The sequence below is a fragment of the Pleurodeles waltl genome, chromosome 6 (assembly GCF_031143425.1).
Source record: "Pleurodeles waltl isolate 20211129_DDA chromosome 6, aPleWal1.hap1.20221129, whole genome shotgun sequence".
Taxonomy (NCBI): Eukaryota; Metazoa; Chordata; class Amphibia; order Caudata; family Salamandridae; genus Pleurodeles; species Pleurodeles waltl.
This window is the reverse complement of record NC_090445.1, coordinates 1,134,764,796-1,134,780,637: the sequence shown is the minus strand read 5'-3', so window position 1 is coordinate 1,134,780,637 and position 15,842 is coordinate 1,134,764,796. Positions and strand designations below refer to the sequence as shown.

The window sequence follows — 15,842 nt, the reverse complement described above, 5'->3', positions numbered from 1 at the left end:
GGAGATAGGGAGAAAGATAGGTGTAGGGTTGTGAAGATAGGGGAGGGGGGGTTGTAGAGGTGGGTGAGGGTGAGAGGTAGACTGGAACAGGTTTTCAGGCACAATGTCAAAACGTTTTCGGAATTCCTGGACTGAGTAAACCTGTACCCGTACGAGGTTGTAAACCTCGTGGTGCAGATTTACTGATTTCTTTGCTTGCTAGACACTGAGAAGACCATGTCAGCAAAAACCCAGTATGGGGAAAGGATCTCTCCATCAAATATTCAGACGGTCAAAATTCGAATGTCAGGCTCGGTACCACGTGCACTCTGATTCTTCTGAGGCTGATGTAGATTTCGGAGACTATAGCATGCAAATGCTTTTTCACTAAGTGCCCTTCAAAGGGTTTTTGCTGGTACTCGGTGACAGTTTCTGGTTTTCAGTGTCTTAACCTCTGTCTCTCGAGTCTGACATTTTGTGTAGTGAAGCTGCTGCTTGTTATTGAAGTTCTGAGCTGTGGCACGTCAACTTTTGATCTCTGTGACTTTGAGATATCATGTGATTAGAGATACTCTTTTACTTACTTTTATTGGTTTGATTCTGAGCTTTAGAATCCGTGGTCGTCATGGAAGCACGCGCCCTGCAACAAAGTATGTTTGTAATTAAATAAATGTCATATGCTGGAGAATATTGCTTCTTCTTAATTTGCCCTAACCCTGTTATCTTCAAAGGACAACAGACAACAGCCTCCTAAAATGCATGGTAAATGGGCTCCTCAGATCAACAGGACAGGTCTTTGTAAATCTGCCTTTATTTCTTCTTGATCAGACCAACTGCAAAAAACATCTAGCTTCAACCTGCGTCAGCAATTTAAATTAACTCACCCTCTGGATTTGAGGGTGATTACAGAGACACGGCATATTAGGATAATGTTGGTTGAAATTAACATGCACTTCAGTTACAGCTTTTTTACAACAGGAACAGATTTACTTACATTCTAATTTCTATATTTGAAAAGATTTTTTGTAATTTAGTCGCATAACTGCTAACCTTGCTATGTGGAGGGTATCAGTGACTTTCCTCAGTGCGACAACTGAACGTTAGGCAACACGGTAATTTAGTAATCTTCCTTCTCTTCCTTTTGCAAGGAGATTAGAACCGCAAGCACCCCTGTGCCCTTCCAATCATTTGGGTCACCAGTGCTAAGGTAAGACAATAATTGTTGGCTGCTGAAGGCGCATCACAAAGGGGTGGAGCCAGATTGCTCTTGAAAACTAAAATGGGGCATCAGTGTCAAGGGAACTGGAGCAAAAGTTTACTTTTGAGATAGGGTGGCAAAAGTGATTGCACCAGCTCTGTGTGCCGTGTAAATGGCTGGTTGCATTTTTCAAGTGTCTCTACTGATTAGCCATCAATCACATAAATAGTGCTTACAAAAAGTCTAACAACTGGCATTTGAACCCATCGTTTTTGCCCCCTGTGCCACCCCAGACAAGGTTTGCCTTATGCAGCTCATTACTGACCCTGTTCCTCCTGGGAAAAGTCAATTCTGAGCTGCCAGATGAGGCCCCTGCTGGAAGGGAACACAAGCAACCCCTTACCGGTTTCGACTTTGTTAGACCTTATCACTGAAGTATGGCTTGGATCCTATGGCACAGAGAGCAATGGTCCCATGTCTGGGCATAGTGTTAACTGCTTAGGGCGTAAAATCAATCACACAAAAAGTGATGGGAGGAATACTTGCAAAACGTTTAACCACTGGCATTTTCTCAGGTTGCATTCCAGGCCATTGTTTTTTGCCCACTGTGCAACTCTAGACCACCTTATGCAAATCACTCTAGACCACCTTATGCAAATCAGTAATGACCCTGCACCTCTTTGAAACGGTCCATGCCGAACTGAGACAATCCACAGATCAGGTGAGCAAAGACAGAAGTAATCATTAGAGTGCTGACTAAGAATCTTTTGTACAGCTGGTTGATTGACACTGACCATGTCTGGGCGAATTGTTGTGGATCTGCATCCGCCTGCTCTGAATAAACAAAAAAACACATAGGAAGCAGTCATTGCGCTGCCCACAAGCTCTGTTGTGTGTGGGCAGCTGGACAGTGTTTTTCTGGACTGGAAGCAGAAACCCTCTGCTGATACAGTTCTGAGCTACTCGTTGAAAGCTTGTTCTCTGCTACTGTTACTGTGCTGTTTAACTTGTTGTTTTTCTGCTTAGCACCAAGAAACCCCAGTGGTGTTGAAGTGTTTTATAAATAAATTAGAAATTGATGTAGAAATAGTAACCTCACGGACTGCAAAAAGCGCACAAAATCTGCCTGTCTCTTTGATTCGCCCATGTTGCCAACTTGGGATGCCTTTATTGCTCAAGTTTGCTCTGCAGATGGATTGAGAAAACAGTGAATTCCACCCATTTTGTGATTCTTGAAATGTTTATGCCAAGCCCTCACAAGTACTTAATATGGTGCAATGATTCATGATGGTCAACACCAACTCTTAATTCTCCTCCCAATAGCCTGCAAGGCTACCGCAGGTGTCTGTCTCTGAAGTTCCTGACTGCTGTGTCCTGTCTGCTAATAGTACCTCACCTAGGGCTATGTGTAGATGATGTGTGTCATGTCAGGGCATCCCTGTAAGGGTACAGTCCCTACCTAGACAACCATTCTCTGTACACCCTAAACAGACCCACATACAGTAGAGTATAAAATGTCCTAGTTACAGTGAAGGAAACTTTCAATTCTATTAAGGACACGGAGGTGAGGATTATGCTTATCTCTTCCTTTAGTTTGCATTTAGCAGCCTTAACAAAACAATAATTTCAAAGACTGCATGTCCCATAAGTCTTTGCAGCCACCAAACAACCATAGAGATAGTCTTATGAGTATGGCTATCCAGATCTCTACTTCCTCTGTCTTCAAGCGTGCTGCGGATCCAGGTAACTTTCAGAAACCCTGTTTTTGTTCCTATCCTACGAAGGAAACAAACAACCAATGTAATAGAAAATTCCAAAATTCATGCACCAATAATGATCCAGCAGAAAAAGTATAACTGAGACAACAGAGGTATACAACAACACCATTCAAATCCTAATAAAGAGAGTATAGTATAGCAGAAGAAAATCAAACAGAAGTATACTTATCTCAAAGTCCATATGACTAAATAGACTGGGAGGGTGAACAGAAAACTGTATGGGAGGGATAATTCTTGCCTCCGTATCCTTAATAGAATTGAAACTTTCCGTCAGGGTAGCTAGGACATTTTGTATTCTATGTCAGGACCAGAGGCTCAGATTATGATAGTTTAAAGCTGATTGGCAACTAGAGCAGCCATGCTAGGAATTGGTTTAAAATGAAAGGTCTTAAATGTAGATTCTGAAGACCAATCTGCTTCTCTGAGAATATCCTCCAGTCCACCTCCCTGATAAAAAGCTTTGGAGGCCATGGCTCCCCATGAAGAATGGGCACCAAAAGAGGTTGTCAATCCCAGCTTCCTGAAGGACCCATCACACCCAACGGGCAGTGGTGAAAGTTGACACAGGTTTGAAGGTTTTTTTGAGCAAGAGAAACAAAGGAGCTATCCCAGCCGGCCTATACTCTTTTGTCATGTTTACATATGCCCTTAAGCAACGGACCACACAAAGTTAGAAATGGCCCTGAAAGGGAGGGTAATGATGGTGTTGGATTTGGTGCATCAAGAAACTGTAAAAGAAACTCCCTCTGGAGTAAACATACATGCCGTAATGTCCAAAGCATAAACATATGATACTCTTTTGCAGGAAATTAAACATAATAACATCGCCAACTTGCCTGAGAAAGATACTGATTGTCTTGTCAAGATTGTAACATATGCAAAATTACTTTAACATCCCAGAGAACGGAGTACTGTGGTTCCGGTGGAACCAATGATCAGATATCCCTAAGCAGGCGACCAACAAGCGGTTATTACCCTATCGGGACATCATGAAGGGAAAGTGACCGGTGGAAATGTCTGATCTGCTTTTGTTTATAGTACGGTATGCCAACCCCCTGTCTGGGAGCGAAAAGGAAATTGACCGTCTGCACTACATCTGCCACCACAGGATCCCATTGCAAACATCAGGGTAACCACTTATGCCAGGCTGATCTGTACCGTTTGACTGTAGAGTCAGACCAGGCTCGTTTGATGAGAGCCAAAGCATGTTCGAAAGGTCTGGGTCTTCCCAGCGACCCCTGTAATCTTCCACACCATCAGAGTGAAACGGTTGTCCTCAACCAAAGGGTGTGAGTTGCTTTGCGGATCCTTCAATGTTTGAGGGGTCTGGGGAAGCTGGATTGGAGAAGCCATGAAAAGTTCTAGAAAAACTGGAAACCAGGTTTGAGATCTCCAGAGCAGTGTTACTAGGATCACTTCCGCTTTCTGCCGCCTGACCTGGGCCATCAGCCTGGTTATCATAGAAAAGGGGGGAACGCATACCCCCGTGTTTGGGCCCAGTCCTGGAGAAAGGCATCGGTAATCTAAGCCAGAGGACTCGGACGCCAGCTGAAGAGTGGGTAACTAGTAGTTGAGGCAAGATGCAAAAGGTCCACTTGACAAGGGCCCCACCAATCTATGATCTGCTGAAAAATAACTGTGTCTAACTGCAAACTGTAATCCTTTAGTTGGCAAGAATGCCAATCTATCATCTGATTGAGGCTCTCTGTAAGGTATTCCGCTATCACTGAAAGGTTGTTTTGTAGGCAGAAGGACCAAAACTCCTTGGGCAGGTCTGTCAGGACTCTGGACCAAATGGCAAAGGACCCGCCAAGGGTTCCAAGCAATTGATATGCAGGGACTCTTCTCTCTCTCTGACCACTGACCTCCTGTGGTAACGTCTCAACAGCGAGCACCCCAACCCTTCCAGCTGGCATCGGACTCTATTACCAGGTCTTGGGCTAACCCAAAAATGGCTCTGTCATTCCAGGCATGCATGTGATTGAGCCACCATTGCAGTTCCATATAAGCTTCCGGGCACACAGAGATCTCTTGGGCATAGGATAGGCCCCTTTCTGAGGTGTTGAGCCTTCAAATGCTGGAGTGCATGATAGTGCAGTGGTCTGGGAAAAAATCACCTGAATAGATGCGGACAAGAGGCCCACTATCCTGGCCAGCTGACATAAGAGAAGTCTTCTCTCTCTCCAGTTTTTCCACAGCTCCTTGCGAATTACAACTATCTTTGCCTGGGGAAGACAAAGGGATTGTTGTACTTAGTCCATTTCAAACCCTAGAAAAAACATTTGGTTGGCCGAAGTGAAATCAGATTTTTGACAATTTATTATAAAAACCAAATCTTATAGAAGAGAATTGGTTATATCCAACTTGTGGAGGAGTCTCTCTCTGTTTTGGTGCATCAAGATAAGATAGTTTAGATACACAATAAGCCTGATTCCCCTGGTGTGCAGCCATTCCACTACCGGTCTCATCACTTTGGTGAAACACCAAGGCGCTGAGGAAAGACCAAATGGAAAGCAGGTGAACTCAAAGATCTGACCGCCCCACTCCAATTGGAGGAACCGTCTGTGTGGTGAGAGGATGGGCACGGTGAGGTAGGCATCTTTTAGGTCGAGTCTCACCAACCAGTTGTTGGTCAGTAGTATGTCCCTGAGGAGGTGAATCCCCTCCATTTGTAAATGGTGGCATACTACCCACCTGTTTAAATTCCTGAGGTTAATGATTGGACGGAAGCCCTTGTCCTTCTTTTTGACAAGGAAAATGTTGCTTACAAAACCCCTGGGATGGAGAGTTGAGTGAGATATTCCGGAAATCACACGAAGAAGTACGGGGTTCACTAATAAATCAAAGAGCGAAAGTCAGGGGTATACTTGTGCCCCTGGCTACTCGAAGTCCTTATTAGGAGAATGAGGTCAGTATGATGTTGTGGAGTATTGAAAGGACACGGGGAATTCCCTTTACGGACTAGGCGGTTTGACACACCATATAGTGTCATGCTTCATCTTTTGACCACCTAGTCCCACCCAGGTAGGACAGTGCCACCTGGGCGGACTCAACCTCACTGTTAAAAGAACAGGAGGGAGTGCGTAAATTAATTCTTGGTCTGGAAAGATTTGGGATCCATCTAACCTAGGGAAAATAAAAACACCTAACCAGTCACCTGTGCGAAGTTACAATTTAATAATGGTAGCCAACATGTTCCTGCCCTTAATAGTGAGCCAAGGAAGATCTCGGGGCATTCATCAGGGCCTCAGATCCCTAAGACTCAAATTAGAGTGAAAGAGCCTACTCCAAATTAACGGAGAGTGAAAGAGTTAAGATGATGGGCCTACCTTACCCAAGGAAATACCTTGAAGTGGCCCTATCCCTAGAGGCTAATGGCCTCTGGTATCCAGGAGGGGGAGTGTACCCTTATTGTCAAACATGCTTAAAAGGGGGCACTCGCTGTGTGCCTATGCCGTCCTCTCCCTGGACCGCTTGGTAGGGATATTCCACCTTTCTTGAAAAGTTTGGAAACTTCATGATCTACTACCAGTGTGCCTTCCTTGGAATTTTTTTTTTTTTGAGGAGGAGCACGTTGGACCAGAAACCTGTAAAGTTCTATATGGAAACCCTGAATGGTTTGAAGAACACACGCATCCCCTGTGATGGATGCCTACTTTTGACCAAACCACCTGAGCCTCCCCCCTACCCTGGGGGGTTACCAGAGGCACCTCCAGACGCACTGCTTGCTCCTTGAAACACTCTTCTGATGCCGCAACCACTGCAAAGTCCTCGCGAGGGATAGAACCCTCTGAAACATTTAGGATCCTTCCAATGGATGGACCTCTTTGTGTGTACCCTGTTGGGGTTTGTGAGGGTGCGGCCGGAGGAGCGCTCCCTACCTCTTCTGGCCCTGGCAAAAATTTGCTGGTTGAATTTTTTTTAAATAGATTGTTGTCTTATCTAAAGATGAAAAAGTATTTACAGACAGAGTAAGGTCTATAATGAAGGGATCTCCAAAGAGACCTCTTTTTGCCACTGGGCACACCTCCGTAGAGGCTAGCTCCCGCAATATTTTCTCAATCTTTATAATGAGAGACCACCTCTTCTCCATGGAGAGGTCACAGTTTGCATTGCCCAAGAAACGTAGTCCTCGTTGGGCCCACCATGAAAGGATAGTAGGGTCAATGAGGTTGCTGGATTCAATGGCATCTTCAGTCCTAAATTTTCATGAGTGAGTGACCCCAGGACGTCCAGGACCTTATCCTAGCAAGCCCTGCAGGAACATTTGAGACCTTTTTTGGGCTCTTTAATAAATGTGACAATAAATGTAACCATCTTAGAATCAATTTCAGGCATATCGAGCACTTTATTGGCTGCGAAGGTCTAAGCCATTTTGCCTTCAGACGAACCCGCACATCTTGTTCCATGGGCTTGCATATCTGGATGGCATCATAATGTGCCACTTTTTCTGCGAGGACCCAGTCAGATGAGCGGGAGTGGTAAATGTCTTCTGGGTTAAGCATCCCTGGTACACCCTCCGAGGGCCGGTTGCCTCATCATCCCGCCTGGCTTTCCTGGCACTGCCATCTGGTTGCCTCGGTCTACTCGGGCCTGGCATACCTCCCGAGTTCCCCTCAGGGTTATCTGAATCTTTCCCGGTGTTGTCATCTGTTCACCGGGGGAACAGGAAACGTCCTCGCTTATACACACAGGCTGTACATTCACCCGTGTTTCACAGGTGTCAAGGTGCCTCTACATAAAGGCAAGTCTTAACCGCTCAAAAGCATCTGAAGAGGTAGTTGGCATTTTAGCACTGGCGTACAGTTGAATGGTGAGTGTGGATACCTGGGTATGTGCAAAAGGTCTTCCCTAACGGGGGTTGTAAAAGAACTTTGGACCGCCAGATCCAGAAGTTGTTGGTCAGGGGTTGTAAAGCTTTGGCAACCACCCTCCCTAACGATGTGTCACTGACATCTGTCAACTCCTCATCAATAGGGAGGAGGTTGAGTCTCCTCCATGGATTCCCATTCGTCATTAGACTGGCAGGCCACAGTAAAAACATTTTGCTGGCCCACTTTAATGGCAAAAGGAAAACAAAATCACCAGTATTGGAAAAAAAAACAAGGCACAAGTTTTTCAGCAACCAATGCTTGTTGAGTTTGGAACTGCCAAGGTTTTTTGTCGGGCAGTTTTGCTACCGCCACCTAGATCGAATTAGGCACAAGAAAAGAGAAAGCTCAGTGAAGAACTACGTATCTGGAGCCTAGAAAGCCTGAGGAAAGGAAATTGCTCGTTGAACTGACGCACGCTCGTTGCTACACCCGCAGCTGGAAGCGGAAGGGATTAGCAACAACGTATCAGCTCAAGAATTCCTGGCATGCCAGGAATGTGAGAGGAGCGTGTTCTGGAGACTCATGCCTTCCTGCGGTGAAGAAGGCGCACCGCTCGTGTACTAAATAAACAAAGGGAGAAAGGGAGGTGTGATCGCCCAGTGGCCGAGTTGCGCCTCCCAATGCGTGAAATAAGGCTATCGACAGCCACCCCAAGGACTGCCAGAAGTAAGAACAGCAAGCTGATCGAGGCCGCCACAGAGAGAAGACCTCTGATCACATAGGGGAGCGCCCACGGCGCCGAATGCAACTCCTGTGAGCCCAATTAAAAGAAAGGTATTGCCAGCGCTCGCTCGCTCACTCACAAAGTAAGTAGCCACAACAAAATATATATTAGACTGATCAATTGTCAAAAACAGTAGGAAAGGTACTTATCTGGCTGCAGAGCAGCGAAGAAAGAGGAAGTGGAGTTCTTGAAGGCCATACTTACAAGACTGTACCTCTATGGTTGTTTGGTCGCTGCAAAGTCATATGGGATTTGTAGTCTTTGAAATAAACGTTTTGTTAAGGCTGCTGAGTGGAAAACAAAGGAAGAGTTAAACATAATCTGAGCCTCCAGTCCTGACATAGAATTTCTCAAAGCCAAATAATCAGCGCACTTTGATTGTTAATTGTCCCCTGATGTGACTTCATGTGCTCTCCAAAGACTACCCCCGCATGCACTCTTACATAAATCTCTTTCCCTAAGCATACCCCACTATGCTGCTGTTGGCGATCGCTGGGGCCTTTTAGTGACTGCAGGGGCACCTGCTCTTTCCTGAAGCCAACATTCCTACACTGTCCTAGCCAAAATGGCATCCTAACGTCCCCAGACGGTGCGATAACCTGCTGCTGGTGAATCCAAAGGCAGCACCAAATGGACTTTGTGATGTGGGTGCATAGAGCAGCTCGCGTATGGCACTGCCAGTCCCGTTTACACTGACCACTGAGACCTGGAGAATCCAGTGAGCATCTGGCGATATCATAGGCGGGTGATCATGGAGTGTGGCTTGGGCTGCAGTAGAACGAAGTGCTAAGACCTTGTTTGTTCTTCCCCCAGAGAACTCGTTCGACGTTGCTTACATGCTGGTAGATTTCGGATGGGTTGGGATTACCATGCCCTTTCTACATGCTGAGGCCCTGCTGGTGCTCTGTTTTTTTAGATCATCCTCCTTGACTCAGGGTCCTGTATGGTATGCCTCCATGCACAGCATTCACTCAGTTCATTTGGACTGCTTTCTGCTTATCTGTATTAGAATTGCTTGTCTGCACTAGAATTGCTGATGCATCTGATAAGAACAATATTGGGGTGAATGTACCTGTGCATTGGGTTTCCGGGTTTGGGACATTGATGTGATCTTGTAATCTGGGGTGCTGAGCGCTCTGGCTACCTGGTTGTTTGGCTTCTCAATTGTTTGTCAATATTGAGTGGCCTACTGGTGCTGCCCTTCTGGGGTTTTCCCCCGGGTGCCCTGATCATCAAACGTAAACCTGTACATGCCTATTGGAGATCACTGGGATTGTCACAGCTGGGCACTACATGGTGATATAACTGAGATCTCTAAGGGGCTGAAATGGAGTCCACTGATTGAAAGACCTGCTTAGATTCATGGTGTAGTGGTGCAACGTTAAATCTAGGACCTTGCCTTCATCTCAAATGCACTCGCTTACCCTGGGAGATCTGGGCAAGGTGGACAAATCACAGCCAAAGCTCACCTTTGACCCAAATAGTCTATTAGGGGCCATATTGCCGGTCCCGCTGCTTATCATGTGGTTGACCCATGAGACCTGAGACGTCCATAAATGACTTGCGCTCTATCCTGCAAGACGTCAGGCACAGCACACTGCTTTGACATGCCAGCACCCAGTTCACTCAGATGGACTCTGGTAAATGGAGTGCATAATAACACTTACTTCCATTAATCAATATTTTGTTTTCACCATGGTTGGTGCAGCTAGTGCTGAGTATTTCTAGACATCTCCTGTTTCAGGATAGTTGTCCTTTATCAGTAGAGAGTAACTCATACATTTAGAGATGCAGGTCAGTAGTCTTTTCAGTTGACAGTACCACTCCTTGAGTGCGGCACACCACAAACAGCTCATCAGTTCCACCAGCTCAAGAGAACCTTATGAAAAAAAAACAGGATGGGACACACTGCCTCGACATCCCAGCACCAAGTTCTTTCTGATGCATTCTGGTAAATGCAGTGCATGATAATACTTACTTCCATTGAGCAATTTTACGTTTTCGCCATGGTTGGTGCAGCCGGTGTTGAGGATCTCTAGACATAAGCTCATGTTTCAGGACAGTTGCCCTTCATCAGTAGAGAGTAACACATAGAGGTGCTGGAAATGCAGCTCAATAGTCTTTTCAGGTCACAGTACCACTCCTTGAACACAGATGTTTCACAAACAGCTTGCCAGCTCAAGAGAGCCAGTTGAAACAAAAACAGAGCGGAAACACACTGCCTTGACATCCCAGCATCCAGTTCCATTAGATGCATTCTGGTAAATTCTGTGCGTACTAAAAGGGACATAAGTGGTCTGCTGTTTACTTCAGAGATGCAGATAGGATGGTGTGCTTGGCTTTGGGTACATTTGGAGAAAAGAGTGAGCAAACAACTGAAAAGATTACAAATTGCAACTATGGGGGCCTATTTCACGAATATAAATGTAAGATTTGAAATCAGATCTGTATCAAATATCTAGCCCTTACAGCCCATGATATTTGTCGTTACTATAGAATACATACTGCATTTCAAGATGTGGTTCTTCGTTTTCCTGCTGAACTGGATTCCTTTTCACCGTTAACAAATCTGATACAAAATGTTAGTTTTAAACATATAATTTCCCGACTGTACGGTCTGGCTTAGTGTAATTGACCCCTGGCCAGGGGTGCTGCTCAGCTGAGTTAGGCGCTGGATACTCACTGTGATATATTGATGAGCAGGGGCTGTTTTGCTGCTTACCTATTAAAAACATCTTTCTTAATAGCAGACATAGATGTATACAATTTAAGTACATTCAGAGATTTAACTGCCCACCTCCCAATCTCCAGCTATAAGCCCTCATTACAACCCTGGAGGTCAAAGAGCGCCAGGGCTGTTTTGGAGGTTGTACTGCCAACAGGCTGGCGGTACAAACTAGCATTTTACGACCACAGCGGAAATGCCACGGTCGCACCGCCGGGACTGGCGGTTTTCCGCCATGGTGGTCCCGGCGGTTTTCCGCCACGGTGGTCCCGGTGGATTTAATCCTCCAGGGCAGCGCTGCTTGCAGCGTTGCCCAGGGGATTACGAGTCCCCTTCCCCCCAGCCTTTCCATAGCAGTACGAACCGCCATGGAAAGGCTGGCGGAAAGGGGAGTCGCAGGCCCCCTGGCACAGCCCCACACAGCTTTTCACTGTCTGCACAGCAGACAGTGAGAAGCGCGACGGGTGCAACTGCACCCGTCGCACGGCTGCAACACCGCCGGCTCCATTTGGAGCCGGCTCCCATGTTGCGGCCCACATCCCTGCCGGCCCAGCGGGGATGTCATAATGGGCACCGTAGGAGTGTGGCCGCATTGGCGGCCACACAGCGGTTACAACTTGGCGGGCGGCAGTTGCCGCCCACCAATGTTGTAATGAGGCCCATAGTGTCTTAGTGAAAGGCTAGATGCCATAGGTGTCAGGAAGAGGTGGCTGATCTTTAGCATTTATCTCGAGGAAGTCCAGCATGTAAGCTTTTTGGTGTGCTGAGTTCATTGATTTAAGTAAAATGATAGCCCTTAGAATTGAGCCAGATCCTTATAGATTTACCTAGTATGTGAAAGAGATAAGCGCATCTGTAAGAAAATATACTGCATTAGCATTTACACCAGCTACAAGTTGAATTTCAGTGAGATGAGACTGGGGTCCTCTCCCCATTACTAATGACCCAATTTTTAATTGTGAAGAGACCAGGCAAGAGCCTGGGCCTATTGCGCCGCCAGGTGTAACTATTGATATCAGGAGACCAACTCCATCCTGTTACTTGGACCTTTACAAAATGGCTTTTGCCATTCAGGGGTTCTATCATACCAGATGAAATTCCATACTTTTTCTGTATGGACTTAAGCAAATCCAATGGAAAAATCGAAGACCGTGTTCTCACAGCAAGAGTTTTGACAGAAAGGTCATTTTCATACTGTTAATCTGGCCTATCCATGATATTTCAAGCATCCTTCATGTGTATAGGTCTTTGAAAAAGTGTGTCTAAGAGTGACAGGATATTAACCAAATTAGTCTGTTCCCAGGTATTCTATTCCTGTTGTGTAATATATAAAGCCTAATATTTTGAATATCTGTTCACTCTCTTCAGCTGTTATTCCCTTCCCCAAAGCCACAGATTTGCTGTGATAGACCGTAAAGCATGATATCATTTGGAATTTCGCCACTCATTCCAGTAATTTAGGCAAAGAAACCTGGGGTTAGCAAGGACATAAGGCACATCATCTGCAAAAATGGTGACAAAGGATACACCGGTCTCATTCTTCTTTGTACGTTTATGGGATCTGAAGCTTGCGATCTTATTTGTATGCGAAGAGAGGGCCTTTGGAAATTTTCTAGTACTGGGGTTAAACATTTGGGTCCTACACCAGGGTCCCCCGGACAAATGCTCAGTAAATCCTGTCTAAAGCCTTCTCTGCATCAAGCAAAGCACTAGTTGTACATTTTTGCTACATGCTTTGTCTAACAGATTAAAGGTGAGGCATATAATGTCTCCTATCTGCCCATCCCTTATAAAACTTGCTTGAAAAGAAATCAAAAATTGAGAAACACGTATGGACATTAGAATAAAAAGAGTAATCTCTCTCACCTTAATGCAGAAGGATTGTGCACTTTAAATAGGTTCAAGTCCGTCATCCAAGCTATCAACGAGGATGGGGAAGGGGTGTTCAACATGCCACTGAGAAATAGACCTATTGACATCTGGATTTAGCCTCACATTGTAATCTTCACCCATCACCTATCTATCTTAGGGAAAAGTTGATGACAGAAGAGTTCCCGAAACGTGTGTATTGCCACCCCACTGCCATGCCACCTCAGTTCCTCAATTAGGAAACAAAAATATTCTGAACACCAGCTCGGACCAATATAGTGACTCATCTGGCCTAAGATGTGGCCGGGCAGTGCATCTGCATGAGAAAGAATTGAAATTTCAAACGTCTGAGGATAGAAGTTGAGCCTTCTGAAGCAGAACAATGTTTGTTCATTTGATATGAAGCCAGTGCATGAGGGCCTTGCTCTTCAGTGGAGACTTCAGCCCTTGAGTGTTAGGTGGCAAAACACTTATTTTGTTTGTACCTGGACTAATTGCCTAATAGTGTGGGTGTCATCGAAGGTCACCTCTTAACTCCCTTTAAAAAACGAGGCCCATTAAATCTCTATCAAGAGTACATGCGTAGAGGGTTACAGCAACACTAGTGTCACAGCTCAGTGTCATCTCCCCCTCTTAGTTATCTCTCGACATTGTGTGAAATAAGTAAAACAAGCAACAAAATTTACGATAAACACTGCAGTCAGCAGAAATCGGACATATAAAAATACCTCATCATGATGTTCTCAGTCAGTTGTGTAGGACTAACGTCCATCTAATTCAGTTTTGAGGGGCAAGCTCCAAGGCTATCTGAGGTTGGAAAAGAAGAGACAAAAAAGCACGAGTGTTGGGGATAAAGGTGGGTAGGGGGAGAGGTTGAAAAGAAAGGGGCCCACGTTCTCAGTCTAAACATTTTTACTGACCGTGTTGAACCAAACACTACACGATCCGAAAGCAGTCTACAAAAATCACTTCCAATCAAAACACTGTCATATTCACACTGCTCTTTGTGTAGTAAACCTGTCAGCATTCTGTTTATAGTTCTTGTATAAGTTCCACCTTATGCCTCTACAGACCAACCTCGAGAGAAAGTCTCTCATGTAGACTCCAACCCGGCATCGCTGTCCGGAGGATCCTCACGTTGAGTCTTGTTCTTTGGTTTTCACTTGGCTCTTTATTGCTGCCTCTACCGTGTTGATTTCGACTCCGAAGGCGTGTTTGAATTTTCCGGTCCCACATTCATTAATGCTTCCCCTATAGTCAATGTGGAAATTGGTCTGCCATTTAGTGTGAACATTATTTTGAACTGGAAAACCCATTTGTATAGACCGGGAACGTGCTCCATGGCAATCGTAAGCTATCTGCATTCACCAATATCAAGGCCAATATATTTTGAAAAAGAGACTTTAGAACCTTTACATACTACGGAGTCGGTTTTTCTTTTTTTTTTTTCCTCTTTTTTTAGTCCTCATACACCTCCAGAGTTTGTCACACCTTTATTCTCCAAGTTTACTGTTTCCACAACCAACAGTGTAAAGGTGGACACACGGCCCAAAGGAGGCTCATCTCACCCACTCAGCCTTCCTAGGAACACCCTCGTGGCTGGCATGGATGGAAGAAAGGTTTTTAAATCATTGGACTGTAACCCCACAGTTGACTTGCTTTAAGCGACTCCTTATAATAACTGTATCCTAACTTTTTGATTTACAAAAGGTGGGGGGAGAGGAGGGCCAAACTCCAAAAGAGGAGCCCATAACTTCTTTTTCTTCAATCTCTGCTCGGGGCCACCCACCTTTAGATCTAGTTTAGGCCTGTTCAGAAGAGCTTCAAACCAACTTCTGTACAAGGGGGGGGGGGGGGGGGGGGGAAGGACACCGTAACCCAGCTCAAACAGATTTCCCTTCTCGCCAAAAGAAAACCATAAAACAGCAGGTTCCTCTTTTCTCTAGACCAACCCTTCAGATCTTGTGGATTTACAATTATCCCTCCCTAAAACCTGCAACAAAGTTCCTGCCACCTCTGTCAAAAGGAAACTATTGCTGGACAGTCTATGAACATATGGATATCAGTAGCATTTGGGCCCCCGCATTTCACACAGTTCACCACTTCCCCTTTCTTTATTTCAGTAAGTCTTGCCGGGGTAATATAGGCTCTGTGTATCACATACAAGTGATTTTTCCTCAATGGGGCCACCTTTACTACGTCAAAACACATTCTCATTGATTCTTGCCATCCTGCCTGTACCAATTCCCTCATCATGGTGCCTCCCCATAGCTGCTCAGGCAATTTAAAATCGCCATCAATTAGCTCCAAAATCTCCCAGTACCACATTGAGACCTTATTACAGAGAGGAGCCATTAAAAAGGTCTTCTGCTAAGGGATTTTCCCCCTGCCGACTGAATCGGATGGATTGTGCCCAAGCTTCCACTTGGATGTATTTAAACCTGGTCAGAGTGCCCCCTGTTTTATCCCTTAATTCTTCCCAGGGGAGTACCACTGCTTTCCTTAAAAGATCACCCCAAAATTCCAGACCGGCTTCCTTTATTGGTTTGGCCAATACATATTTCAGGCATTCTGGGGTGCCTAGAAAGTCTCAGATCGTAGCCCGCTGATTGTAATAAGCTATCTTGGTGATCATTTTAACCTGATGCCAGCACGTTGCTGCATCTTTCAATACTTGTAGTTTTATTTTCTTTAA

General features: G+C 45.3%; 1 protein-coding gene and 1 long non-coding RNA gene across 4 annotated transcripts in view; one reads left to right on the top strand and one right to left on the bottom strand.

Annotated features, from left to right (window-relative positions):
- Positions 1-6,497, bottom strand: part of LOC138300677 (uncharacterized) — a 59,097-nt gene extending 52,600 nt beyond the window's left edge. The window contains exon 1 of the long non-coding RNA XR_011204982.1: positions 564-6,497. This is a non-coding gene — a long non-coding RNA (uncharacterized lncRNA). The remainder of the gene's footprint in view (positions 1-563) is intronic.
- LOC138300679 (transmembrane protein 150A-like) overlaps positions 1-15,842 on the top strand; it is a 645,891-nt gene that overhangs the window by 592,399 nt on the left and 37,650 nt on the right. The window lies entirely within an intron of this gene.